This window comes from Myotis daubentonii, chromosome 9 (genome assembly GCF_963259705.1).
Source record: "Myotis daubentonii chromosome 9, mMyoDau2.1, whole genome shotgun sequence".
NCBI classification, from domain to species: domain Eukaryota; kingdom Metazoa; phylum Chordata; class Mammalia; order Chiroptera; family Vespertilionidae; genus Myotis; species Myotis daubentonii.
Window position 1 is genome coordinate 70,845,503 of NC_081848.1, and position 25,753 is coordinate 70,871,255.

Below are 25,753 nucleotides of genomic sequence, written 5' to 3' on the forward strand. Positions count from 1 at the left end.
CAAAGTGCCCATCAGCAGATGAGTGGATTAGAAAACTGTGGTACATCTACACAATGGAATACTACGCTGCTGTAAAAAAGAAGGAATTCGTACCATTTGCAACAGCATGGATGGAACTGGAGAGCATCAGGCTAAGCGAAATAAGCCAGTCAGAGAAAGATAAATATCACATTATCTCACACATTTGTGAAATAAAATGAACAACATAAACTGATGAACAAAAATAGAACCAGACATAGAAGCATTAAACAGACTGTCCAACCTATGAGAGAAGGCGGCGGAGGAGGGGGTAAGAGATCAACCAAAGGACTTGTATGCATACATATGAGCATAACCAATGGATACAGACAGTAGAGGGTGAGGGTATATGCTGAGGGGTGGGAGTGGCTGGGGAGCGGTCAATGGGGGGAAAAGGAGACTTATGTAATACTTTAAACAATAAAGAATTTAAATTATAAAAAAGGATAATAAAAGAATACTACGACTAATTCTATGCCCATAAATTACTAACCTAGATAAAATAGATTAATTCCTTGAAAGACACAATCTGCCAAAACTCACACAAGACGAAATAGGCAATCTGAACAGGCCTGTGTCTATTAAATAAATTGAATCAATGATTAATAACCTTTTAAAACAGAAAGCATCAGGCCCATTTAGGTTCACTGGTGAATTCTACCAAACACCTAGGTAAGAAATTATACTAACTCTCCATAATCTCTTCTAGAAGATATGAACAGAAAGAGTATTTAATAGCTCATTCTAGGAGGCCAGCATTACCCTAATACCAAAACCAGACAAAGAAAACTATAGGCCAATATCTCTCATTAACATGGATACAAAAATCCTCAAGAAAGTAATAGCAAATCAAATCCAGCAATATATAAAGAGAATTATAGACCAGAGCCAGGGAATTTATCCGAGGTATCCAAGGCTGGTTTAGCATTCAAAAGTCAATTAAAGTAACCCATCACATCAACAGGCTAAAGAAGAAAAAATCACATGATTATATTAGTAGATGCAGAAAAAGCATTTGACAAAATCCAACATCCATTCATGATTTTTGAAAAACTTGGCAATCTAAGAATAGAGGGGGATTTCCTCCACTTGATAAAGAACATCTGCAAAGAACATACCGATAACACCATACTTGTGGTGAGAAACCAAGAGCTCTCCCACTAAGAGCAGGAACAAGGCAAGGATGTCCCCTCTCACCACTGCTTTTCAACATTGTACTGGGAGCCCTGGCTAATACAATACGACAACGTTTTCTTTTGATTATTGAGAAGGAAGCTTTTTTTTTTTTTTAACAGGTTTGTGTCTTTTTTTTTACAAATTGGAAAGGAAGAAATAAAACTGTCTTTGTTCACAGATGCCCTGATTGTGTAGAAAATCTTTTTAAAATGTGATAATAAACTCTTAGAACTAATAAGCGTTTATAGCAAAGCAAGGTTGCAGAATACAAGGTTAATATACAAAAATCAATTGCTTCCTATATACCAGCAATGAGCAAGTAGAATCTGAATTTAAAACACAATACCATTTCCATTAGCACCAAAAGGAATAAAATATTTAGGTATAAATGTAACAAAATATTCACAAGATCTATATGAGAAAAGCTACAAAACTATGATGAAAGACATTGAAGGAGAAGTAAATAATTGGATAGACATTCCATAGTCATGGATAGGAAGACTCGATATTATCAATATATCAGTTTCTTCCAATGTGATCTACAGATTCAATGCAAGCTCAAACAAAATCTCAGCAAGTTGTTTGTAAATATTGACAAACTGATTCTAAAATTTATGTGGAGAGGCAAAAGACCCAGAATAGTCAACACAATATTGAAGAAGAACAAAGCTGAAGGATTGACACTACCTGGCTTCAAGACTTGCTATAAAGCTACACTAATCAAGACAGTGTGGTAGTAGTGAAATAGTAAATAAATCAGTGAGCCAGAACAGAGAGCCCAGAAATAGACCCACATAAATATAGTCACCTGATCTTTGACAAAGGAACAAAGGTAATGCAAAGGAGAAGAAGTAGTCTTTTCAACAAATGGTGCTGGAACAACTAGACCTCCATATACAAAAGAGTGAATTTAGACACCGATCTTACAATCCTTGCAAAAATGCACTCAAAATGGATCACAAACCTAAATGTAAAACTCAAAACTCTAAAATTCCTAAAAGACAACACAGAAGAAAAATCTAGATGACTTTTTGGATGGCAATAACTTTTTTAAAATACAACACCAAAGGTATTATCTATTTAAAAAAAAACGATAAGCTGAACTTCATTAAAATTTTTAAAATGATGCTCTTTGAAAGACACTGTTAAGAGGAGACAAAGAGTTGGAGAAAATACTTGCAAAAGATACATAGGTAAAGGACTGTTATCCAAAATAGCAAAGAACTCTTCAAACTGAGCAATCAGTAAATGAACAACAGATTAAGAAATGACAAAAGACCTGAACGGACAAGTCACCAAAGGTATACAGATGGAAAACGAGCACGTAAGAAAGAAGATGCTCAACATCATGTGTCATTAGGAAATTGCAAATTAAAACAATAACGCGATACCACTACAAGCGATTAGGATGGCCAAAATCCAAAGCACTGACAACACTACATGCTGGGAGGATGTGGAGCAGCAGGAACGCTCATACACTGCTGGTGAGAATGCAAATGGTACAGCCACTTGGGAAGATAGATTGGCAGTTTCCCTCAAAATTAAACATACTTTTACCATATGACCCAGCAATCGCGCTTCTTGGTATTTACCCAAATGAGTTGAAAACGTATGTCCCCCAAAAAACCTGTGCACAGATATTTATAGCAGCTTTATTCATAATTGCCAAAACTTGGAAGCAGCCCAGATGTCCTTCAGGACATGAATTGATAAATAAACCATAGCACACCCAGACAATGGAATATTATTCAGCTTTAAAAAGAAATGAGCTTAGCGGCATGATTCACAATAGCTAAACCGTGAAGCAAAAGTGTCCACTGATGATGAATGGATAAGCAAAATGTAGTTAAGCACATACAAAAAAAGGAAGGAAATTCTGACCTATGCTACAACATGAATGAAACTTGAGGACATTATGCTAAGTGAAATAAACCAGTCACACACAAAACAAATACTATATGGTTCCACCTATATAAGGTACTCAGAGTAACAAAAATCATGGGCACAGAAAATATATTGGTGGTTACCAGGAGCTGGGGAAAGAGGGGGACAGGGAGTTATTATTTAATGGGTGTAGGGTTAGTTTTGCAAGATAAAAAGAGTTCTAGAGATGAATAGTGGTGATAGTTGTACAACAATGTGAATGCACTTGATACTACTGAACTGTACTCTTAAAAGTGGCTAAGACAGTAAATTTTATGTGATATATATTTCACCACAATAAAGAAAAATGGAAAAAGAAAAGAGCTATCAGGTCATGAAAAGATGTGGAGGAAACAAATATATATTACTAAGTGAAAGAAGCCGATCGTAAAAGGCAGCATATTATATTATTCCAACTCTATGACATTCTGGAAAAGGCAAAATTATGAAGACAGTAAAAAGACCAGTGATTGCCAGGGCTTAGGAGGGAGGGAAGAAAGGATTGGCGGAGCACAGAGGGTTTTTAGGGCAGTGAAACTATTCTGCATGACACTCTGTTCGTGGGTACATGTCATTATACGTTTATCAAAGCCCATTGAAGGCACAACACCAACAGTGAACCTGGGATGGGCTTTGGGCCGTAATGATGTGTCACTGTAGGTTCACCGATTGCAATATATGTCCCACTGTGGTGCGATGTCAGGAGTGGGGAGGCCCTAGGTGTGTGTACGGGGGGAAGACGATGGTGACTCTGCACTTTCCCCTCAGTGTTGCTGTGAACCTAAAATTGCTCTTGAAAATAAGTTGATTTTTAAAAATATATATTTTATTGATTTTTTACAGAGAGGAAGGGAGAGGGATAGAGAGTTAGAAACATCGATGAGAGAGAAACATCTATCAGCTGCCTCCTGCACACCTCCTACTGGGGATGTGCTCGCCACCAAGGTACATGCCCTTGACCGGGATCGAACCTGGGATCTTTCAGTCCACAGGCTGACGCTCTATCCACTGAGCCAAAAATGGTTAGGGCATAAGTTGATTATTTTAAAAAAGGCCTGAGTCCAGAGCCCAGTCTCCTTCCTCGGTCCCACAGTGCCTTCCTTTTCTAACACGGCCCTGCCCAGCAGCCTCCCGACTGGGCACCGTAACAGTGCCCCATCCTCCTCTGCAAACCGGTAGATGCTTATCCATTCATCATCAACGGACACTTGCTTCACGGTTTAGCTATTGTGAATGCCCCAGAAAGCGGGACACCTTGGCAAGTCCCCAAGCCCAGGGAATGGCATGGGTCATTCTTCTCCCATCAGCAGCTCTGGGCAGGTAACAAACTACCACGGCTAACAACACTGCCAGCAGATCTGGACTCGCTCCTGAATTCCAGGACTATTAATCAAAGTATTATTTTACACTTTTAACTAATAAGAGAAGCAGCTGGGAGGGGCCAAGTGACCACCAGTCGGAAGACTGGCAGACTAGGCCCTCCCCTGCCATTCACAGCTGTGTGGCCCCTCCAAGGCTGACATGGCATCTGTACCTGGGGCCTCCCTCCCTCCCTCTTTGCCCTACCTGGTGGGTGTTTGAAAATTCAGCTGTGATTCACACTGTGGATATAAGTCATTATTTTAAAACAACAAAGAAAAGCCTCTTAGGCGGGCTTTCTGCTAAGTTTTGCTGCATAAACAGAAAAGCAATCATTTGCTCATTCTTCAGATGGCGGAAAGGAAGACTTCTTCTTATCTCTCCATGATGTCAAGGAGGTCACCCCACATGGTGATGGGTCTGCCTGGCCTTGCTCTCCCAGCCACCCATGCCAGGGAGACGGGGCATCCCCGAGGGGACACTCCAATGACTTGGCCTCCTAGAAGGACCAACAGGTATGTGGCCCTGGGATGAACCTTCCTGAGTAAATGTAAAACAACTTGAAAAAGAAAAGAAGGGAAAGGTTTGGGATGGAAAAGGGCCAAGAAGGGAGAAAAGGACCCGGGAGCTGCCACGCGTCACATGTGGACGTGAGGCTGGCCTGAGGCCAGAAGCTCTGGCAGATGTTGGGCTGAGTGAGCAGGAAATGGGTGGTGAGAACCTGTCATCCTGTCCCCTCGCATACGTGTCCCAGACAGAGAATGAGGGGGAAGCCAGGAAGGCAGATGAGGCCTGGGGGCTGCGGCCCTTCCTGTGCTTAAACTCAGGGCTTGTACCCCACCAGTCAGAATTAGGGAAAACTGAGGGGTGGTGTTCAGCCACCGCAATTATAGCCACCGTTTTCTGGAATGTGGATTCCTTCCTAGGCGGTGGACATGTGTGACATCCCTCATCTCATTTAATCTTGATCATGAGTCTGCAATTGTCATGACTCTCTTCGTCTAACAGGAGAATAAACTGAGTTCATTTGCCCAACCTAATAACTAGCTAAAAAAAATAGTTCTGAGCTTCATCTAATGCCAAAGCTATGCTCGCCCTCTGACATCCTCAGAGGGAGGCAGAGGTGACTAGGACCTTCCAGCCAGCAGATGAGAAGGGGGAAGTAGAGATGCTGGAGAACAGCCTGGAGGAAAAGGGGTGATGCAGCCCACAAGGCAGATTTGGGGCAAGTAGACGGAGGGTATAAGTAAATAGATGTCAGCTCAGCACAAGGAGACACTCTGACCATCAGAGACAGCCCAAGACAGCCCCAGGCAGCACAAGCCACAATGGAGGCCATGAGCCCCAAACCCTGGAAGCGGTGAGGCTGATATTGACAACCACCTGGCAAGAACTTTGGGGCGGAGATTCTACCTCGCATTCAGTTGTCTGTAAGCCAGCGGTTCTCAACCTGTGAGTTGCGACCCTTTCACAGGGGTCGCCTAAGACCACTGGAAAACACATATATAATTACGTATTGTTTTTGTGATTAATCACTATGCTTTAATTATGTTCAATTTGTAACAATGAAATTAGGGGTCACCACAACATGAGGAACTGTATTAAAGGGTCGCGGCATTAGGAAGGTTGAGAACCACTGCAAGCCCTTCATAGAGTGACCCATTTGACCCTCCCCCAACCCTCTGCATGAATAGCAGAGAATATTGGTCCTACAGAGACCATGAGGATGCGCAGAGAGGTGGAGCAACTAGCCCAAGGTCACACAGTGGAGCAGAGCTGTGACTGGGACCCAGGTCTTCCTCCAAACCATATTAGGTGTGGGTTGGAGTTTAATCAAGCTCACCTGAAATACTGGCCTCTGTTCTCACCTTTGTCATCCATGAGGCCGCCCCAGAGTCAGGGAGGATCAGGATGTCTCCCTCATTCCCCTCTCTCAACTCGATAGTGGCCTCTTCACTGTCATGATTGTGGCTTGGCTTCAGGGCTGCATCCTCTCCCCCTGCACTGCCCTGGGTCATCCCAGCAGCCTCCCGACTGGGCACCGTAACAGTGCCCCATCCTCCTCTGAAAACCGGTAGTGCTCAACTGTGGAATCAGCTGGGGAGCTTTAAAATATACTAACACTCCTCCAAAGTTACACATGAAGCAATAGTACTCAGCACAGCCTGGTGCTGGCATGAGTATCTACACATTGACCAATGGAATGGAATTGCAAATCCACAAACACACCTACATCTATGGCCAACTGATTTTCAATGAGGGGGCAAAGACTATTCAATGGGGGAAAGAATAGCCCCTTCTATACGTGGTGCTGGCCAACTGGATAACCACATGCAAAAGAATGAAGTTGGACCCCTACCTCACACCATATACCACAAAAGTTAACTCGAAATGAATCAGGGCCCGAAATATAAGATCCTGCTTTCAGATCTCAGCAGGAGGAAGGTCCCAATGCCTCCTAGAAATTGCCTTGGCTCGCCAGCTCGGCCCGTTGCAGCGGTCAGGCTGGGAGATAAAGACACCAGGGACTCCCCTTTTTGCAAAGTCCATGCAAAGCCAAGTAGAGAACATGGGAAGAGTGCTACCATGGGCACCCTGGGGTGTCACTGTGGGCATGCAGGATGCTTTATGGACACAGGGGCACCACCATGAGTGCTATGGGGTGATGGCTGAGTCCTGTGGGTGCTTCCTGGCCTCTATGGGCCCTGTGGGGAGCCACAGTGCAGGTGCTGTCATTGCCACCATGGGAAGCCACTGTGGTGCTGTGGGGTACAGCTCTGGGCACACACAGGGTGCTCCGTAGGTGTGCAGGGGTGCCACATGGCCACGGTGGGTGCTATGGGGTGATATAGCAAGCACGCTACCATTGGGGCAAGAGCCCTGTGTTTGGATCCTAATAAACTTGCTGCTTTTTAGAGGTGAAACCTAGAGTAATTTACTTCTATGAACACCAGTTGTCCTCACCTATAAAAATTGTATTAATACCTGCTTCTTGGGTTGTGGGGGGGGATCAGCTATTATCTACAGAAAGGGTCCAGTGAAGATCATCAGGGCCAAGTGTAAACTACGGGATAAAGGCTCAGGAAGAACAGTTCATACCCAAGGTGGCCCCAGCTCTCAGAACGGAGAGCTGACACAACCCAGGTCCCATACTCAGACCTTTTTTAGACCAGGCATGGAAAGAGGTATGTGTCTCCAGGGTAACCCCACTGTTTGGTCATAACACCCAGCTCTCACATCTCAAGAGCCTGAGCCTCTTCAAAGAGGTCACCTTGGGAGGCCTCATTACTCCAGGGGACTGCCATCGCTCAAAGCAAACAGGTATGTCTTGCTGGCAGTTTCCTCGCCCTCACAACCACTCAGTGGTTTGCCAAAAACTGAGGCTCTGGGAGAGCAAATCACTCGCCTGAAGTCAAATAGCTACTGAGAAGGCGGAGCTGGGACTCGGCCTCCACCAGTCTGACTCCCAAACCCCAGCAAACATTTCCCACAACAGCACATGCCTGTCTGCCTGTGGCCATATGGTCATCTTTGTATTTTTCCTGTGACTCTAACATTGATCTGTTTCCTGGCTAACAACAGGGGTAAGGCTGAATCACTCCGCTTCCTGCACAGCTCCCCTGAAGATAACCCAGGAACAATAACATGCTTGGTTCTTTTTCGTGTACTTAAAGAAATTCTTGGCTAGCATGGCTCAGTGGTTGAGCGTCGACCTATGAACCAGGAGGTCACGATTCGATTTCCTGTCAGGGTACATGCCTGGGTTTCGGACTCCATACTCAGTGTGGGGCATCATTGATGATTCTATCTCTTTCTCGCTCTCCCTTCCTTTCTGAATCAGTAAAAGTATACTTTAAAAAAGGAGATTCTTTCCCTTCGTTCACCCAGGCCCTCAGCTTCCTCTGATTAGAGAAACACCCGTAGCAGAAAGGTCCTGGGGAAGTTAAGCCTTTTCCAACTCACTTCAGAGCCTTCTCCTGAGTAAGAAAGCCATGCAAGATCCAGGCGCTATGATAAGGCAATAGCTTCCTGTGAGGATAGGGCATCTGCTGCAGGAGGCTTATAATTAAGATTGTGGCCCGACAGCTGGCCAGGCTGGGGTGCTGCAGGGCACAGGCGCTATTGAGGGGGAGAGAGAGCCCACACAGGTGCCAGGCCTCACCATTCCTCTGAGCCTGTCCACTCGGGCCTCAGCCTGGCCCCGCTTTACCCGCCTCGGGGAGCTGGCCAACCTGCCTTGGATTGCAGCTGGGAAAATCCTGGCCAGCCAGCACAGTCTGAAAGTGAGAGGATGAACTGGGAGAGCAGGGAACTCTCAGATGAGTGATGAGGACAGTAACCCAGTGCTTCCCTACCACGGGCACCAGAGGCAACCAAAACTGCAAATGCCATCAGGCGGCTGGTGCAGCCCCCCTCCAAGGGCTCCCTCCCTCCAATCCCTCGGCCCTCACTTCCTGGGTGGACTCAGGAGCAACCCTGACCTGCAGTCCCCTCAACAGCGCAACCAGCCTCATGAGACCCCACTTGAGCATCAGCCTCTCTCCTCACACATCACACTTGCTCCCCATTCCTGAACAAACATTTGGGGTGGCGACAAGAGTAAAGCGACTCTTCACCTGCCCTGCATTCCCCAGCAGGAGTCGAGAGCCCTCTCACTCAGGGAGGGCGGGCTTGGAGGGCAGGGAGAGGAGAGGAGATTACACCCGCTTATGTGACTGAGTTGAGATGCCGCTCCACCATGATGCCAAAATCATACCTCTTTCAACTGGTCTTTTCTTTCAGGGGTGGCAGGATTCTCTTGACGTCTCTCTCTGATGGTGGCTTCAGAAGACACTCTGGAGGGAGGAGAGAGAGAAGTAAGCTTTAAGAAGGTGTGGGTTAGCAGGGCATGGGGCTTCAGGGGGCCAGCTCAGTCCAGATACACACCCACTCTCTGAGTGCATGCTCCCTCCTTGCACCTCTGCAGGTGCAGCAGCCAGACAGGTTCCCCTGGCCAGAAAGACAGAACTCAGCACCCAGCCCCACCCAGGTTCCCAGGATGGCGTCCCCAAGGGCCTACGGATTGGGACATATTTTCCGTCTTCTAACATCAGCCCCAGAGCCTGTGCAACGTCCATGTGATGACTTTGAGAGATGCTAATTACAACATCGCATCATGTTTCTTTGCTTCTAGCTAGAATTTTATCAACTTGGTGTGGGAACTCCATTTTCCTTAGGCGGAAAAACGGCGCTCTGAGTAATTTTGGAAATGTGAAAGGGAATTAATCATTGCCTAATGAAAGCAGGCTTTGGGGGCAGAACAAACCTTTCAAGGTCTGGAATCCATGAAGAGATAAGTCATAAGAGGAGGGGCTGTTGGTGGTGAAAAAACAGCTCAGCCCCAGAGTGCAGGGGCCAAAGTCCCGCCCCTCCCACTTCCTCTGTCCATATGACTGAGTCCCAGGTCACAGGAGAAGGATCAAATTCACTGTGCCCAGGCCACACACCTGCCTGCCAGGGCTTAGGCCAGTCCCAGGGGACCAGGTTATTCATGTGCACAGCTGAGGAACAAAAGCAAAACTTATAGCAGACAGGGCAGAGCCAAGTTCCCTGACCTCCCCTCTCCCCCTCCCCGCTCCGGCTGCCCTCAATGGCCAGGCTGCACAGTGGAAGCCCTGATCGAGTTTCAGGCTACCTCAAACGATTATGACAATCAGCCCGACACCCTCTCCAAGTCTATGAGAAAGTATTAGCACTTCAGGGATGAGGACCAGGGATTCCGAGGCATTAAATAACTTGCCCAGAGTCATAGCTCTGAACTGGGGCAGAACTAGGACTAGAACTCGGGTCCCTGGGAAGACAAGCCTGGTGCAAGTGCCACCTCCACAGTGAGAGGTGCAAGCAGGAGAGCTGTGAGTGCAAGGTCTGCTCTGCAGTGCACCGTCCTCACAGAGGGCATTCTCGGGGCTCCCTGCTAACTGATGGGGAACAGGGCTTGGCCGGAGGATATTACCTCCACCTCTACCTCTACCTCATTCATCCAGACATTGTCAGCCTGGGGACCTCATGCATAGGGGCCAGACTAAGGCTACAATCAGAGGAATTCATGATACATATACACATGCATGGACATATATTTTCTAACTACAATTCTCTAACTACACACTGAAAGTTCTTCCTTCCCCATGCATCCTAATTAACAGATAGAATCTCTGCAAAGACTCTGTACTGAGTGCCCTTCTAAACCTCACTCTATGTGAGCCCACATGCAGACAGTGTGACTTTATACAAATGGGATCCTGCCACAGATGTTCTACATACAAGGCCGCTTATCAGGGATATCATGTCTACCCATGACTATGACACTATACAGACCTTCGGAGTCGTTTTCACAGCTGCACAGTGCCCCAGAGTGCATGTGCTCCACAATACAGTGTCCTCCTCCCCATGGATATGTGGGGTATTTCTGTTTCCGGCCATTGCAACCTTGCAGTGACCCCCACATCTCTGCGTGGAAATGTCCGTGCACTTCCAAAGCCTAGAAGCGGGTTGGCTGGGCAGAGGCTCTGACTAGATGCACACAAACAGCCTTCCCATAATTCTGGGTGGGCACCCTCCCATCGCAGGGCAGAGGAGCCCTTTTTCTTGGGTGCAAATTGGAAGCCAGGGTTCTGTGGGCAGAAGGGCTGTTCCTGTGACCTCCCAGTGGCCTGGGACTCAGTCCCCAGGACAAAGGGAGGAGGAGATTTCTTGGCTCACGCAGATGGCCGCTGCTTCACTGCCCGGGGGGCATTTCTGAAGACTGGGGCCCACCTGAGCCGGGAACTACATTTACTGGCTCAGAACTGATAATGAGCTTTTATGATCTCTGGGGACCAGAGGAACACGTATTAATGTCAAGCATGCCTGTCAGCCACGCAGCCTGGGTGAATGTCACACATTAACGAAATTACAGGCCGCAGCCACACGGGGAAGGAGCTGGGGGCTGCATGTCGGCAGTGCGCGTAGGCCTGTCAATAACCACATTACTTCCCAGCTTTTGCACTCCCGAGCCTGAAGCTGTCTCCCGTCTTCACAGGAATTCTGCTTTCTTGCAGCCTGAGAGGAGATTAGTTTATTACCATTCTGCCCGGAGAGGCAAATCCCAGCACTAATCCTAATTCCCATTTAAGCAGATCTTCATTGTGTGAGGGAAACCAGCTGGGCTCGGAATTTCTTCCCCCTTTTCCCTGAGATCTCATTTCAGCCCCCTCCTCTCCGTGGAGGAGGGAGGTCACTGCAGATGTTGGACCCGGAGCCCTCCTGGGAGGGAGAAAAGAATCCCAGGGTTTAAGGCCAAGAGGGGAGACCGGTGCTGGGTGACAAGAGGCAGCATCGCATGACGGTGAGCCGGGTGATGGCGTTCGCTGTCGCCCTGGCTGTCCTGGGCTGTGGGAAAGAAGGGCCACCACCCTCCAGGTCACAGACTTGGTCTTGCTTTGTACTAAGATCCCACGGATATGAGGTGGCATGGGCTGAAATGCCCAGTCCAGCCCTAACCAGTTCTGTGACCTCGAGCAAGGACTTTCTGACTCCACACCTCCACTCCTTATCTGGGAAAAAGGGCTCACAACATCCGATAACTCATAAGATGTTGTGAGGATTGCATGAGGAATGTGTACACAAGACTCAGCAGAGGGCCTGCCAGACACTATCCTATTCCTTGAATACAAGACTCCGGATTATATTCTATGGGTTTCTAAGAAAGAAAACACGGTCAGCTAATTAATGATGACATGTCAGTTTTTATATGATGCATCCTGGTTTCAGAGACATTAAAATATTAAAAAAACAAAGCGTGCCTTAGACTCCATGAAATATTGCCAGAACCTAATCAATGGCAGTAAATGTGAGGACTATTGGCCAAGTCCCCCCATTTTGCAAAGTTCCACTCAAAGCTCAGATCCTTTTCCTCCTCTTCTTCCAAACAAAGCAAACGTGCACTGTGTGCGGAAAAGCAGCTCTCGGGTTATAAGGCAAATTCTGAGAGCCACGTTGGTGTCCTGGATGACGCCCAGAGGAGAGACTTTAATGATGTTTCCTACTCTACTTTCACTCTGATGGTTCCTACTCTATTTTTAAATTAAAATAGAACACACACCCAGCAGTGCAAACTCTATGAATTTTCAAGAACAGAGGCCCCTGCATAACTGACACCCACATTGAAGACTCTTCTCAATTTTCCCCAATATTTGCTCCTCTTCCATCCATGTCTCTCAGATCATCCCTGACTCTCCACCCCCACCGCCCCTGCCCCTTCTGCCTGGATCAGCCTCACCACTGCCTGTCTGCTTGCTGCAAACAGGCTCCCTTCTCTTTTGCTGTAGGACTAGGCCCATCAATGTGGAGCACCGCATCTCCCTCCTGCTTCAGTGGGTCCCCTGGTCTCCCGTTGCCTGCACACGGGGACTTTTATCATCTTACCCCTGGTTTCCCATCTTTCCAGGCCCACCTTCAGGGCCTCACAATACACACAGACCCCACAGTCAAACCGAACTCCTCTGCAGAATGTGGACAGTCACAGTCCCACCTGGCGGGCCTGAGCTGGGGATTGGATGAGCTAACAGATTGTAAGTGGTTCCCTAGGTACCTGGCACAAAAATAAGCAGTCCATAAACAGAGGAGGCAGGGATTGTGTAAAATAGGATCTGCTTGCTACTTACTGTAAAAATGGTAGTAGCCATGACCAGTGGTTCCAAGCTATACTTCTCGGATCCTTCCCTCCCCCGCTTCCATCCCTCAGTGGTCGACACAAAAAACAGATGGGGTCTACACCCAGACATATGCTAACACTTAATTCACAGCAACTGGACTTTCTGATATTTTATTTATTAAGTTTCCAGATAACATTGAAAACCACTATTTTATAATCTTCTGATACCCTAGATTCCAAGTCAGTAGGATTTCAGAGGAGAGCTGGGAAGGCTTCCTGGAAGAGGCAGCAAGGAAAGGATGAAGGGAGGTGATGAGCCCAGTGATGAGGCTTTTCCCAGCTAGCTCCTCTACAGTCTCTCTCTCTCTCTCTCTCTCTCTCTCTCTCTCTCTCTTCTCTCTCTCTCTCTCTCTCTCTCTCTCTCTCTCTCTCTCTCTCTCTCTCTCTCCTTCAGCCACTCTATATCTCTTCCTGGCTCCTAGGTGGAACTGCTATCCTTCTGAGCCCTGTGACCGCAAGGACTCTTGTTCCTGTGTCCCAACAAGGGGTAGTGTCCTCAGCGAGAGCCTGGAGGTGGCTCAGCTCTGGGTCCTTTGTCCCCACACCAGCGCCAAGCCCCAGGATCCAGGCTGAGCCACTGCCAGCTGATGCAGGGCTTATTGACAGATAAAATCTCTGCAGTTTAAGGCTCCGGAGCGAAGCCGAAGCAGGGGTTCTATATTGCTTTGTTTTAAATTAGCAACGCAGGGGGTTGGTGTGGGATGGGGGAGAGGGAGAGGAGCCAAGGCGAGTTCAGGAGGAGTTCCTGCTGGGTCCTGCATCTCAGCTATTCCCAGAGCAGCCCCTAATGAAGCCGCATCCGGCCTCTGCATCTTCTCTCCACCTGCACTTGTCTCCCTGGGAGAGTGCCTGCCCCGCCCACTCACTCAGCCCGCTCACCCTGTTCCCATAATGAGTCCCCGAACTGGCCTGCTAATTGTGCCCCTGGGTCACTGTGGGGCTGAGGGGGAGCCATGACATTCTCAGAAAGATTGGGATTTATTTTTGCTCCATAAAGGGAGAGCCACTTCCTTCATTTAATTGGGCAGCGCACAGTGGGCGTTGGCACTGCTAGCAAGGGTCCCAGTGGGTAAGGAACTCCCAACCTGAGTCCATTAGCTCTTGGCCTGGGGAGGGTGGAAGTACCAACGTAAGTTAACAAGTGAAACTGTTTATTCTTAATGTAACTGTCATTAATAATCATCTCCCCTCTACCCCACCTCCCATCAGGTCTGGGCTTCGCTGCAGGCAGCACATGCCAATCAGGGTCTCTCCTGCTCTCCCCAGTAGTGAGCAGACCTCACCAGGATGCTCAGCGGAACAGGAAGGGCAATGTGGAGCCAATGTGGAGCCTGGGACCCCCTGTCCCCTGAGGGCACTGCCCTGCACTTGCTCTTGTCCTGCCCTGTCTGGAAGTGCTTTCCTGTTAGCAGGAGGTGAGAACACCGGCTACCCATTGCATCCATCTGCTGGAGTTCATTTTACACTTGATCTTCTGCCTCCCACACTTGTAGCTAACACTCATCTGCCAGGAGGGTATCATTGCTCTTCCCATTCTGCAGGTGAGGAAAGTGAGCAGCAGCATTTTTATGTAGCTAAACATGGGTGCACTGTTGGTGGAAAAGGGAAAACAGAAAACACATATGATTCTATCCACCATGTCTGCCAAGTAAGGCTCCCTCGCTCTCGCAAAGAGGGGGTGCCCAGCAGGCCTAGAAGCCTGATGTTAAGGGACCTGTCCCTGAAGGTGGAACCTGGCCTGCCCGCCCCTACTCCACAGTGTCATCTGGATGAGAAACCACACGAAAAACACGAAGACATAACTCTTCTACCACGTGGACTGTGTCCTCCCCTCCAGCGAAGGAGGGACCTGAGGCTCAAAGAGGCCAAGCAGCGCTCCTGCCATCACAGAGCTGAATCAGGCTGAGGGCCAGAACCCACAACTTTGTTTTCAGCCAAAGTCCCCAGAGCCACCTCACCTGTGTCCGCCTGCACGAGGCCAACCCATAGGTCCCTCCTCCCAAGGACACATCTGAGAGGTTCTCAGGCCACTGGGCTGTCTGCACAAAGATACCCGGGGGTTCAAAGGCACGAGAATAACCGCTGTTTCTAGTGCTTGGTTCAGGAAAGGCGAGGTGGTCTTAGTGCTGAACTTGGCTTTGGTCCTAATGCTGCCTCCACACGTTCCAGCTCTTGAGCTCAACGTGGATCCACTGTGCAGTCTTAATGTACAGGGACGCGTTCCCCAGGACCCTCCACCTCTGAGAGCAGCAGTATAGTTACGCACCGCCTAACGATTATCAGTCAACAACAGGCCTTATATATACAGTATTGGTCCCATACGATTATAATGAAGCCGAAAAACTCCTATCGCCCAGTGAGGTCGTAGCAGCCATCATACCGTCCACTAGTCACGTCCCAGGTGCTGCATGTTGTCCTAAAGTCGCAGCGTAACTCATTCCTCAGGTGTTCGTGGTGCTGCTGGTGTAACTAGCCTACTGCGCTGCCAGTCGTACGCAAGTATCACGCACACACTTATGTACAGGACATAACACTTGATAACGGTAACCGCCGACTACGTTACTGGTTTACGTGTTTGCTATACTTTGTGTTGTCATTTTAGAGTGTCCTCTTCCTGCTTATTAAGAACAAAGCGTTTGCTGTGAAACACGATGCCTTGTCACGCTGGCAGCAGCCTCGTTCCTCCCGTGTTAATTTACCACATCTCTTGGCTGCATCGTTTTCTCTTGTGCTTGATTTAATCTCGTGTCGTTTTATAAATGTACTGCTGCCTCAGGGTACTGTGCTGGCAATGTCTACAGCCGTGTACAGGAATGTCCTGGCCTTCACATTCACTCACCACTCACTCACCCCGAGCAATTCAGTCCCGCAAGCTTCAGTCAAAGTGTCCTATACAGGTGCAGCATCTACCTTTTATATTGTATTTTGACTGTCCCTTGTCTATGTTTAGATACACAAATACTTACCATGGTGCTATAAGTGGCTACAATATTCAGTGCCGGACCATGCTGAACAGGCTGGTAGCCTGGGTGTGAAGCAGGCTAGGCCACCGAGGTGTGTGTCAGTGCGCTCTATGATGTTCACACAATGACAAAATCACCTACCAACGCGTTTCTCAGAACATATCCCTGTCGTTAAGTGACACACGACTGTATGAAAAAGCCACATGACAGTAATAGAGATGTTTCCAAACTGGCCACCCTGCAGCTCGCAGGGAAGCCGAAAGCTGAGAACTCATAACCTGAGCTGAGGGAAGCGGCCAACCCCATGGCCTACCGCAGCCTTCCTCCTCCTCAACCTGGGGCTATTAACTCAGACTTTACAACCCACAGGAAGGTGGTGGGCTGGGGAAAACCACACCCCAATTCTTAGTAATTCTTCCTGGCTCCCTTAAATATATTCTAATGCAGAAAGGGGTCTGCAGGAGGTTGGACCGCAGCAGCATTAGCATTTTGATGGGTTTTCCCAACACGTGGAACAAGACAGCTTTAAAATTCATAGTGAAGAGATTAATCCTCCCAGCTACACTTCTCCCTTCCCAGCTTGAAGGCCAAGACGTTTTTACCCCTTTAAGACCTTGATTAAGAAAGAAAGTCAGGAGCTCGGAGAGCTCAGTCTTAAGAGTCCTCCAGAGAAGAGACAGATGGGTCTCCTGTGTTGAGCGTACATGTAGAGCTCTCCAAACACAATGAAAGGGCAGAACCGGAGACAGGGGCGTGAAAAGGTTGTGACACCGTGTGGGGGTTGGGAGTGTCTTTGACTCAGCCTTCTGTTGGGCCCAGAGAGGAGCCTGCTGGCTCCTATCAGCAAGGTTCACCTATAGTAACTGGCAACGGCCATTCTTCCTAACACCCATGGTCACTCGCTCAGCAAGCATCTCCAAAATGAATTGCTCTGGGCTGGGTGTTAGGTGCTTGAGAGAGAAGGATCTGAGGACAGTTCAGCTCAACAAATCCCTGATTTCAAGAAACTCAGTCTAGACAGAGAGACAGGGAAACTGACGGTTACAAAAATAAAACAAAACATGGTGGTGACAGAAGCAAGTGTGGCTGCCGGGGGACCCCCAGGGAAGAGGAGGACCTCGATCAAGCTGGGTTTACACCCTTTGGGGAATTCTGGTCCTGCTTCCAAACTTGCTTTTGAAAAATGTACGTGATGCAATATTAAGTGTCGAAGGGGAGGCGCACAGTGCTTCGTAGCGCATGCTCAGCGAGAGCATATAGATGGTGTTGAGGAAAGTGATCCAAACCTGGAAATAAGGCCGGGAGAGCACTGTCTTTGCAACATCATGTTGGAACACTGAGTAGCAGGCCTCCAAGGACTGCTGAATTATCCAGGGGATTCTGGAGGGATGTAACTTTAGCTCTGGTGAAGTTCCACGTGAATTTGTAGGTCTCGTAGAACAGATAACCCCAAAGGTTAAGATTGCATTGCCCTGTAGGGCAGTAACCAGCTTTGTATCCCATCCAGCCGCCTATTCCAGCATTCTTTCTCCAGTGCCTATGTAACCAGCGTCTCTAATTCTCCGGAGAACCAGCTTTGCCATCCTGCTGGCTCCCACATTAATGAGCTCAATCTCCGACCCTTGTTCATTTTACATTTATATGAGATTTTATAGAATTTACAATTTTTTGAAAATTATACTTTGGCAACATATGCCCAATCTCCCCCCCCCCCCCCCCACACACACACACTGCACAGGGGGAAAGAAATACAGCAAAATGTTACCAATGGGAATCTTTAGGTAGTCAGCATATATACATATGTGACTTTTACAATCAGGGGAAAAAGTGATAAATATTATTTTTTAAATAGAGAGACACCCCCATCTAAAACTCCCCAAATTAATAGCTAATGCAAACTGCCTGCAAATCCCATCCGTGGACGGGGAGCTAAGCGCTTTGTGTGGATGATCCCGTTTAAGGTCTCGCCCCCACCCCATGTGAAAGGTACTATCACTCTCCCCATTCTCCAGATGCAGAAACAGGAGCACAAAGCGTTGGCCTCAGATCATAGGTCTGAGCGGTCAGAAGGGATCTGAATCCCAGCAGCACTGCCCAGAGGCTGCCTGCTTAACCACACGGCCAGACACCCGCCTCCCACGTGGAAAAGCAAGAAATAAACACATCCGCGGGTCTGCCAGGGTCAGGCTCGGAGAAGGCTGTGTTCCCACACGCCCCCGGAGCACACAGCGTGCCGGGAAGCCAGGCACAGGCCTCGCCGGCCTTGAACTGAATTCGCATGTGTCTCTCCCACACGTGCAGGTGGGGACCAGGTCTTCTCCATTCTTAAAGCTCCCATCACACTGGATGGAGGCACAACAGGTGCTGCGCACATGTCTCAGGACACCTCTCCACCTGCTCTGGGAGCTAAACCTTCATGCACTCTAAAGCCAGCTTCGACTCCATAGTTCCCTCCATCTCTCCCTTTGCCCGCCCAGGCACTACAGACGGAGTGGGTTCACACCTCGATCAGAAAGCAAAGGGCAGACTGGCTTCAGCAAAGACGGGTTCTGTATGTTGGAAAGGGCCGCAGCCTAGGAACCCTAGAGGCCAAGGGCTCTGCCTCTAAATCACCGTGTGACCTTGGGCAAGTCAGCAAGTTGCTCTGGGACGGGGCACCGTGCCTTTAAAGGGGGCAGGAGGACCCACGGTGCTAGGTGCCCCAGATGTTTTGCCAGCATCAGTCTCGCTTTTTACATGCAGCGAGCGTATTTTATATGCACCAGGCGTGGAGCCCTCACCAGGGACCCACGCCTATTGATTCTCACTAAAGCTCTTCATGTGGCAGGTCACTGCGGGCTAAATCTGTGCGGAAATTGGGTTTTGAGGGAGGAATACCATGTGATCTAGAAAACCAAATTGGGGGGGGGGTAGCTGCAAGAGGGGGAGTGTGGGGAGTGGGGAGAGAGGCTTCATTTACATCGGGCTCTTGAGAGCCCCTACAAACCACCCCATCGGTGGGTTCATCCTGGGCACAAATGTATTGATTTCTTTTGGTCAAATACATTTTCCTAGGTCTCCAAACACCTTCAGACTCAGGTAGGATTACTTGGGTAAATGTTGTGTTTCAAAAGCTTCTAAATAAAAAGCCCCATTTTCCTTGATTGAACAATAAATATCCAGCCAGCCTTTGTCTATGGCTGTGAGGAGGCAGGAGAGAAAACTCAGAAATGTCAGCCGCTGAGTGTCAATATTGAGAGCCACGTCTCTAGGTGATTAATTAAGACCAATGGCCAAAAGCAGCACAGGAGGGCCCTCTTATAAAAACGGAAAATGATCCTTCTAGTGACAATGATTCTAGCAAACGGGCCTGCTTCTGATTCCTGAGTGAGTTACTGTCCCTTTAGGAATCTCAGTTTTATAACTGGCACCTCGTGGGATGCTCAGAATGGGTTCCCTGTGGGTTCCCTGGGAGATACCAAAGTGGAGGGGAGGTGGGAGGAGCAGCCCCCATCCTGCTTCAACACAGCAGCTCCATTGTGTTTCCTATTGGCTGCTGCAGGTTGAACTTTCTTTGACTTCTATGGCTGCAAGTAAGTTGAATGCCACTGAACTAAATCATCCCAGGTCCTTTTCACGTTAGTCTTTGGAATGCCCACGGTGGTACCTTGGTTAAGAAACCCAAGGCATTCTGGCGGCCGAATGGTTTTTATCCAAAGGCCTCATGGTGACTTATGTACAAGGTCACTAACTCTGGAGCAGGGCATTCCATGCCAGGTCGCGAGCGCCCCTCCCTAGCGAAAGGGTCTTCCCAGACAGATCACAAAGCCACAGGAAGAGCTGGCAGGCCCGGGAGCACGTACATTGTCCCGGGCTTCTTACCTCTCAGTCCTCTGGGCAATAGGTGTCCATCTCCACTTCACTTTGCAGATGGAGAACCTCAGCACCACAGAACTGGGGTAACCTGCCCAAGGCCACGCAGCTCCTCAGCCAGGATTTAATCCCGCAGCCTGATTCAATCACTGCCTAAAATCCAACACCCAGAAGACCCCAGAAGACCACGCTGGAAGGGACTTGGGGATCGCTGGTCCCTCGCCTCCATCTTACAGTGAGTAACTGAGGCCCAGAGAGGGTAATAGATGTGCCCAGGGTTCATCTTGAGTTTGTCGCAGAGCAGGGTAAAACTCAGATCCCATCTTGAAATCTGTTTCTTTCCACTCCACCTCGGCATCACTGCGCCCCTCAGGACATGCCCCTCAGGACGGGCAGCATGAGTTGGAGGTCAGAAGCTGAGCTCACGTGCAGGCCACCACCCAGCAGCGGCCCCAGCTCTGCCACCGATATGCTGTGTGACACACTAGCCCCATGGTGTTCCAGTTCCCCGGCCCTAAAATGGGAAGGGCAGCTGCACTTACCTGTAGTGTCCCCATTAACATCTACTCTCTCTGTCCTGGGGCAGCGTGAGAGGGACACAAAATGAAACGGATCCTGCTGGCGGAACCGCCCCCCTCCCCCACCTGGCCACGGCAAATGGACCACCGCCCCTGTTTCCCTAGCCGCCTCCGCCCGGACCTCAGACCTCGGTGGGGAGGACAGACGAATGAGACCAACTGAGACCGACATCCTGTCTCAAGTCAAGGGTGAATCGTCCTCTTGAGCTTTCTGTTTTCTCCTGACCTCATGTTAATTTCTAGCTCAAAATACAATGATGTCTCTTCATACCAGGAAAAGGCTAGAAAAGTAATTTCAGGTCGGCACACCGTCTGCCTAATGAGGTTGAACCCACCTATTTGCAGAGTCAGGGAATTTACGATGCAGGAGGGACCTGAGCTTGAGGACCTGAGATCCTGCGGAAGAAAGTCATCATCTCTCTAAATGTAAACGGATAGCTTCGCCTCTGTTGGGAGGGAGGAAACTGAGGCCCAGAGAGGCTGAGTGATTTGGCCCGTGTCACACAGCCATGGTCGGTGAAAGAGACAGAGTGAGAACCAGGTCTCCTGACCTCAGGCTCTGCTGGGGTGGGGTAGGGTGTGAGGAGGGGGGCGGGGGAGGAGGCGTGGAAAGAGGGAGGAGAGTTTGAGTGTGAGTTTGCAAGCACGTCTGAGCGCGTGTACGTATGAGATCATGAACCTCTGAGGTTGAAGAGAAGCATTTGAGTCATTTGACGTTCCACCTGCACTTATCTGAGTGAGAAGATGGGTGTGAACAAGTGTGAGGGTGGACGAGTGAGCAAGAGGGATTTGAGTGGGAGCAAGTGAGAGGGAATCCAAAGGCTAAAGAGAGAGAAAACAAGAGGAGGAAACACAATTGGGCCATTTTCAAATTCCCACAGTTGAATAAATCAAAACAGCTTGTTCTGAAGACAAAGAGGCCATTTCAAACCACATCCTTTACACCAAAGTCAACCCCAAACGGCCCCCTAGATGCTTCCTCAGAACCAAGGACAAGAGCAACAGGAATATTCACAGTCATATTTAGGATTCTTGAGCAGCAGTGATGGGCCAGGTGTGATTAATGCCCACTTTCCAGAGAAGCTACTGAGGCTGCACAGGGGAAGGTGCTCGGTCCCCACACCCACGTGGTTTCTTGGATAAGGAAGCCTGGTAGGCAGCAAAGGTCCAGCCAGCAAGCTTCCGTGGAAGCACCACGTGCCTGAGAACCAGCCCTGGGGACAGGGCTGACCTGACTGTGAGCAGAAGGGAGAAGGAAGGGACCCGGGAGTGGGGAGTGAAGACAGCATGTCCCCTGCCGGTTCCTTGTCAGCTGCCCCACAAGGCAAGGCAGATGCCCACCTGTGCGGGAGTGCCTGGTGCCATGACCAGCAGTCACCACCCCACCTGGAGCCTGGCCTCGATTGGCCAGAGGAATGCCAGGGCCCCAGAGAACTCCCGTCTCCCACCCCGACATCAGCAAAGGGAGCTACATCGCAGTAACCGCCGAGTCTCCCCTCCCAATGGGCATGCGGGGACAGCACCAGGCATGCTGTGCACTTTCTAATAGTCCTGTCCTAACCCCAACACAGTCCTTTGAGGTGGGTGCTACTCTTCCCATCTTACAGATGGGTAAACTGAGGCTCAGGGAGACTGAATAGCTCATCCAAAGTCACCAAGTTAGTAAGTTTAGGCAGAGCCGGGGCTGAAGCCCAGCATGACCAGGAGACCCTTGCTGCTGCTAACTCACGCATCACTCATCCGCAAAGCCCTTGCCTCCATAGAATGGGGACCAAAAATCTCACCCCAGCCCTGGCCGGGTGGCTCAGTTGATTGGAGTATCATCCCATATGCTACAAGGTAGTAGGCTTGATTCCCGGTCAAGGCACATACCCAGGTTCCAGGTTCAGTCCCTGGTTGGAGCACATGTGGGAGGCAACCGATCAATGTTTCTCTCACCTCTCTCTCTCTCTCTCTCTCTCTCTCTCTCTCTCTCTCTCTCCCTCTCTCATCTCCTCTCCTCTCCCTAAAATCAATAACAATAATAATAATATAAATTTGTTTTAAAAAATCTCACCCCAGTCGGATTGTTGGGCATCAGATGAGGTAGTGTCCATGGGTCTAGCACAACCATGAAAAAACTCTCTGTGCTTCTGGAAAGAAAGGGAAGGGAAGAGAGCCAACGAGGTAGGTCACTCCACACCCGGCACCAGGCTAAATAGCTGAGCCAGCCTTTGCTGTTCCTTTTTTCCAGATGGGGAAACTGAGGCTCAGTTAGGATTTTAAAAACTGCCGAATGTCACGCAGCTAGTATGGGACAGAATCAGACTCTGAACTCAGATCTGTGGGACTCAGACCCCAGAATTCTCACATTCAGTTCAAATGCCACTGGACTCCACAAATGCCTTGAAATGGCTTTCTTCCAGAGGAGCATTTAATTTCAATCCCAGACATTTCTCACCAGCAGGCACACATGAACTTTACTCAATACACTATTATCGTTGTTTTGCCAAAAAGACTATCAGTGAGACCGTTTTTTTCTTTACACTCTCACACAACAAACACGAACCTCTCAATAGTTAGAATCGTGCTCGAATACTGGTTGGGCTACTTAGAAACAAAAATTGCCCGTTATTTAAATTCAATTACATAGCAACCACTTTTTAAAGAGGATATTTTTATTTGAGCTCATTGTGTGGCAAATCCTCAGACACTTTCTTTCTTCAAACTACTTGGAGAAGGAAACATTATCAAATGAAAGGGAGGAAATGTTATGCATATCATCCCAGCTATTGAAAATAATGCTGATGGATTTTCCTCCTTGGCTCTTCATTTATTTAAACAACACCCCCACTTCCCTCAACGGCCCTGCCTGGGCTTCCTAAGCGTCCTAAGCTCTTTTCTCCTGAGAATTCAGAGCTTTCAGGTCACACTCCCCGGTCAGGATTCCTAGGGGCAACTCTAGAGGCGGACGGAGACCCGGAGAGCAAGCAGCCTCCACTCCCCAGTGGGCAGACGAGGTGTCAAAAGTCCACAGCAGAAACAAGAGCTAGTTCGAGCCAAAGAAGAACTAGGCTCTAAACTCTGACTTTCTGGACTCCCAGTCCAGTGCTCTCCCAATCTCACCAGTTGAGGAACAATGGGGACAGCAATTCATGGGATGATGGATCTAGGCTGTGATCCAACTGTCTTGGCACCCCCCAGCCCCAGCCTCCCAATTTCATGGTTTTACCACATTCCCAGGCCTCATGGAGTCCCACCAGGCTCTGAGGTTGGCCTCCAGGGTCCCCATCGGGTCTCTGGGCTCAGAGGAGGGAAGTTCCCACCTGTGGCCCCAGCTCTAGCCCCTCCAGCACCACGGCCCCATCCTCCAGCTCGCTCAGCCTTGCACAACAAGCAGGCAGCAGCCTCAGAGGTCTCTGTTTGCCTTGGCTCCGCAGCCTGCTTCCTCAGCAAGAAGCCACTGCAAAGGAAAATAAAACAACAACAGAAAACCCTTTGATCTGCCAACAGACGGCCAGGAGGAAGGTGGGAATCACCCTCTGTTGTGACCTCTGGCCTCCTGCCCCCAAGTTCTCCGCAAAGGGTCCCAGGGTCCTTTCGCACACCCCACCTGGCCCAGGCACCTGGGTCCCACGAGGTGAAAGGGTCAAAGTGACATCTGTGAGCACCAAGCAGGGATGAACAGGAGCAGAAAGGGGCTGGACAGGGCCAAGCAACTGGGAGAGAGGAGATGGCCATTGACCCAGGAAGCCAGTCCACACAGGTGGTCTCCCCAGATTGTGGAGCATCAGGAAACAGGTGTGTGCGAGAAAGGCCTTCCGGTCCATCACTAGGGAATCCGGCAAAGCATCATAGTTCTCCACGCAGGAACACCAGGCACCCCTCACAAAAGGATGCGCAGCGTTCAAGATACGTGAACTGTGGCTCTCCCACACCCCACGGTCCACCCTGGGGGCCCCCCACAGCCTCAGGAAACATGCGTTCACTCTGGGAGCCACATTCAAGCCCCCTTCCGTCTACTGGCCTGAAGTCAGGCTGGAAGTATCCGGGTGCCAATGTCCCAGGAGCAGCCCTCGGCTCATGGGAGATGGACGCTGGTGACCACCCACTGGGGCGGCTCTCAGGTGAGCTCCACACAATCACTGGGAGGGTCCCCCGTGGGAGGGAAGGAACCCCAGTTGCCCACAGAGATAGGCAGATCATTAGTGCACCGTTGATTGGCTTTCCTCCCCTCCCTGCCCTCTCAGCTCTCTGGGACCAACCTCATATTTACTATTTGCATCCAAATCCTTGCTCACAGTCTGCTCTTGGAGATAACCAACGAAAACAAGGCAGACGTGGATGTGCGAACGTAGAACGTAGAACAAGGGAAAACGTGCGGGAGGCAGAGCAGAGGGTGGAGCCTCAACAGCTGTAAGATGAAGGTGCTGCACACACAGATGTGCCCGTTGACCCAGAGGACAATTCGAGAGACAGGAAGCTGGCTGTCTCTGGGCGAGGAGACTGCGTTAAGACTGAGAGTTAGTTTCCATTGTATATGCTTCTGTTCTATGTCCATATTTTCTGATTATTTTCTCCCTAAGCCTTTCACCACTAAAGCACGATTCTTTCCCATGAGCTCCTGAGACCTGGAAAATAAAATAAATGACCGCTGCAGAGGGAGAAAACCCTGAAGCCAGTCATCTCCCGCACTCCCTGGGACCCTCTCACTTCCTTCCCTCACCATCGAGGCCTCCCTCTCAGCCCGGATGCAGGAAGCGGTCCCCATTCCCTCAAAGGCTTGGTAGCTGCCGATGAACAAGGGATTCAGGGCTGGAAGGGAGAAAAGGGCCCGGCGAGAGGCCTCTGAGACCTCTGGATGCTGACTTCCCCGCCACTCGCGCTGTTAAGACACAAACTGGCCCCAATGGGAAGATCCTGGTGTCCCACGGGCACAACCCAAGGAACAGACTGGGCTTGACACTGGGCTCCGGGGTTCGGACCACCTGGGTTTGCGTTGCTACAACTCTGGTAACCAGCTGTGTGGCCTTAGGCAAGTGACTTAACCTCTCTGTGCCTCAGTTTCCTCAACCATAAAACGGGGATAGTCTTAGTACCAAATTAGAGGGCATTACAGGCTGAATTGTGTTTCCCCCAAAATTCATACATTAAAGCCCTCATCCTAATACCTC

At 49.4% G+C, this 25,753-nt stretch overlaps 1 protein-coding gene across 1 annotated transcript in view; it reads right to left on the minus strand.

Annotated features, from left to right (window-relative positions):
- Positions 1-25,753, minus strand: part of TSPAN18 (tetraspanin 18) — a 145,602-nt gene that overhangs the window by 109,026 nt on the left and 10,823 nt on the right. Inside the window, exon 2 of the mRNA XM_059709588.1 lies at positions 9,233-9,311. The gene's annotated coding sequence lies outside the window, so the exon portion shown is untranslated. The remainder of the gene's footprint in view (positions 1-9,232; positions 9,312-25,753) is intronic.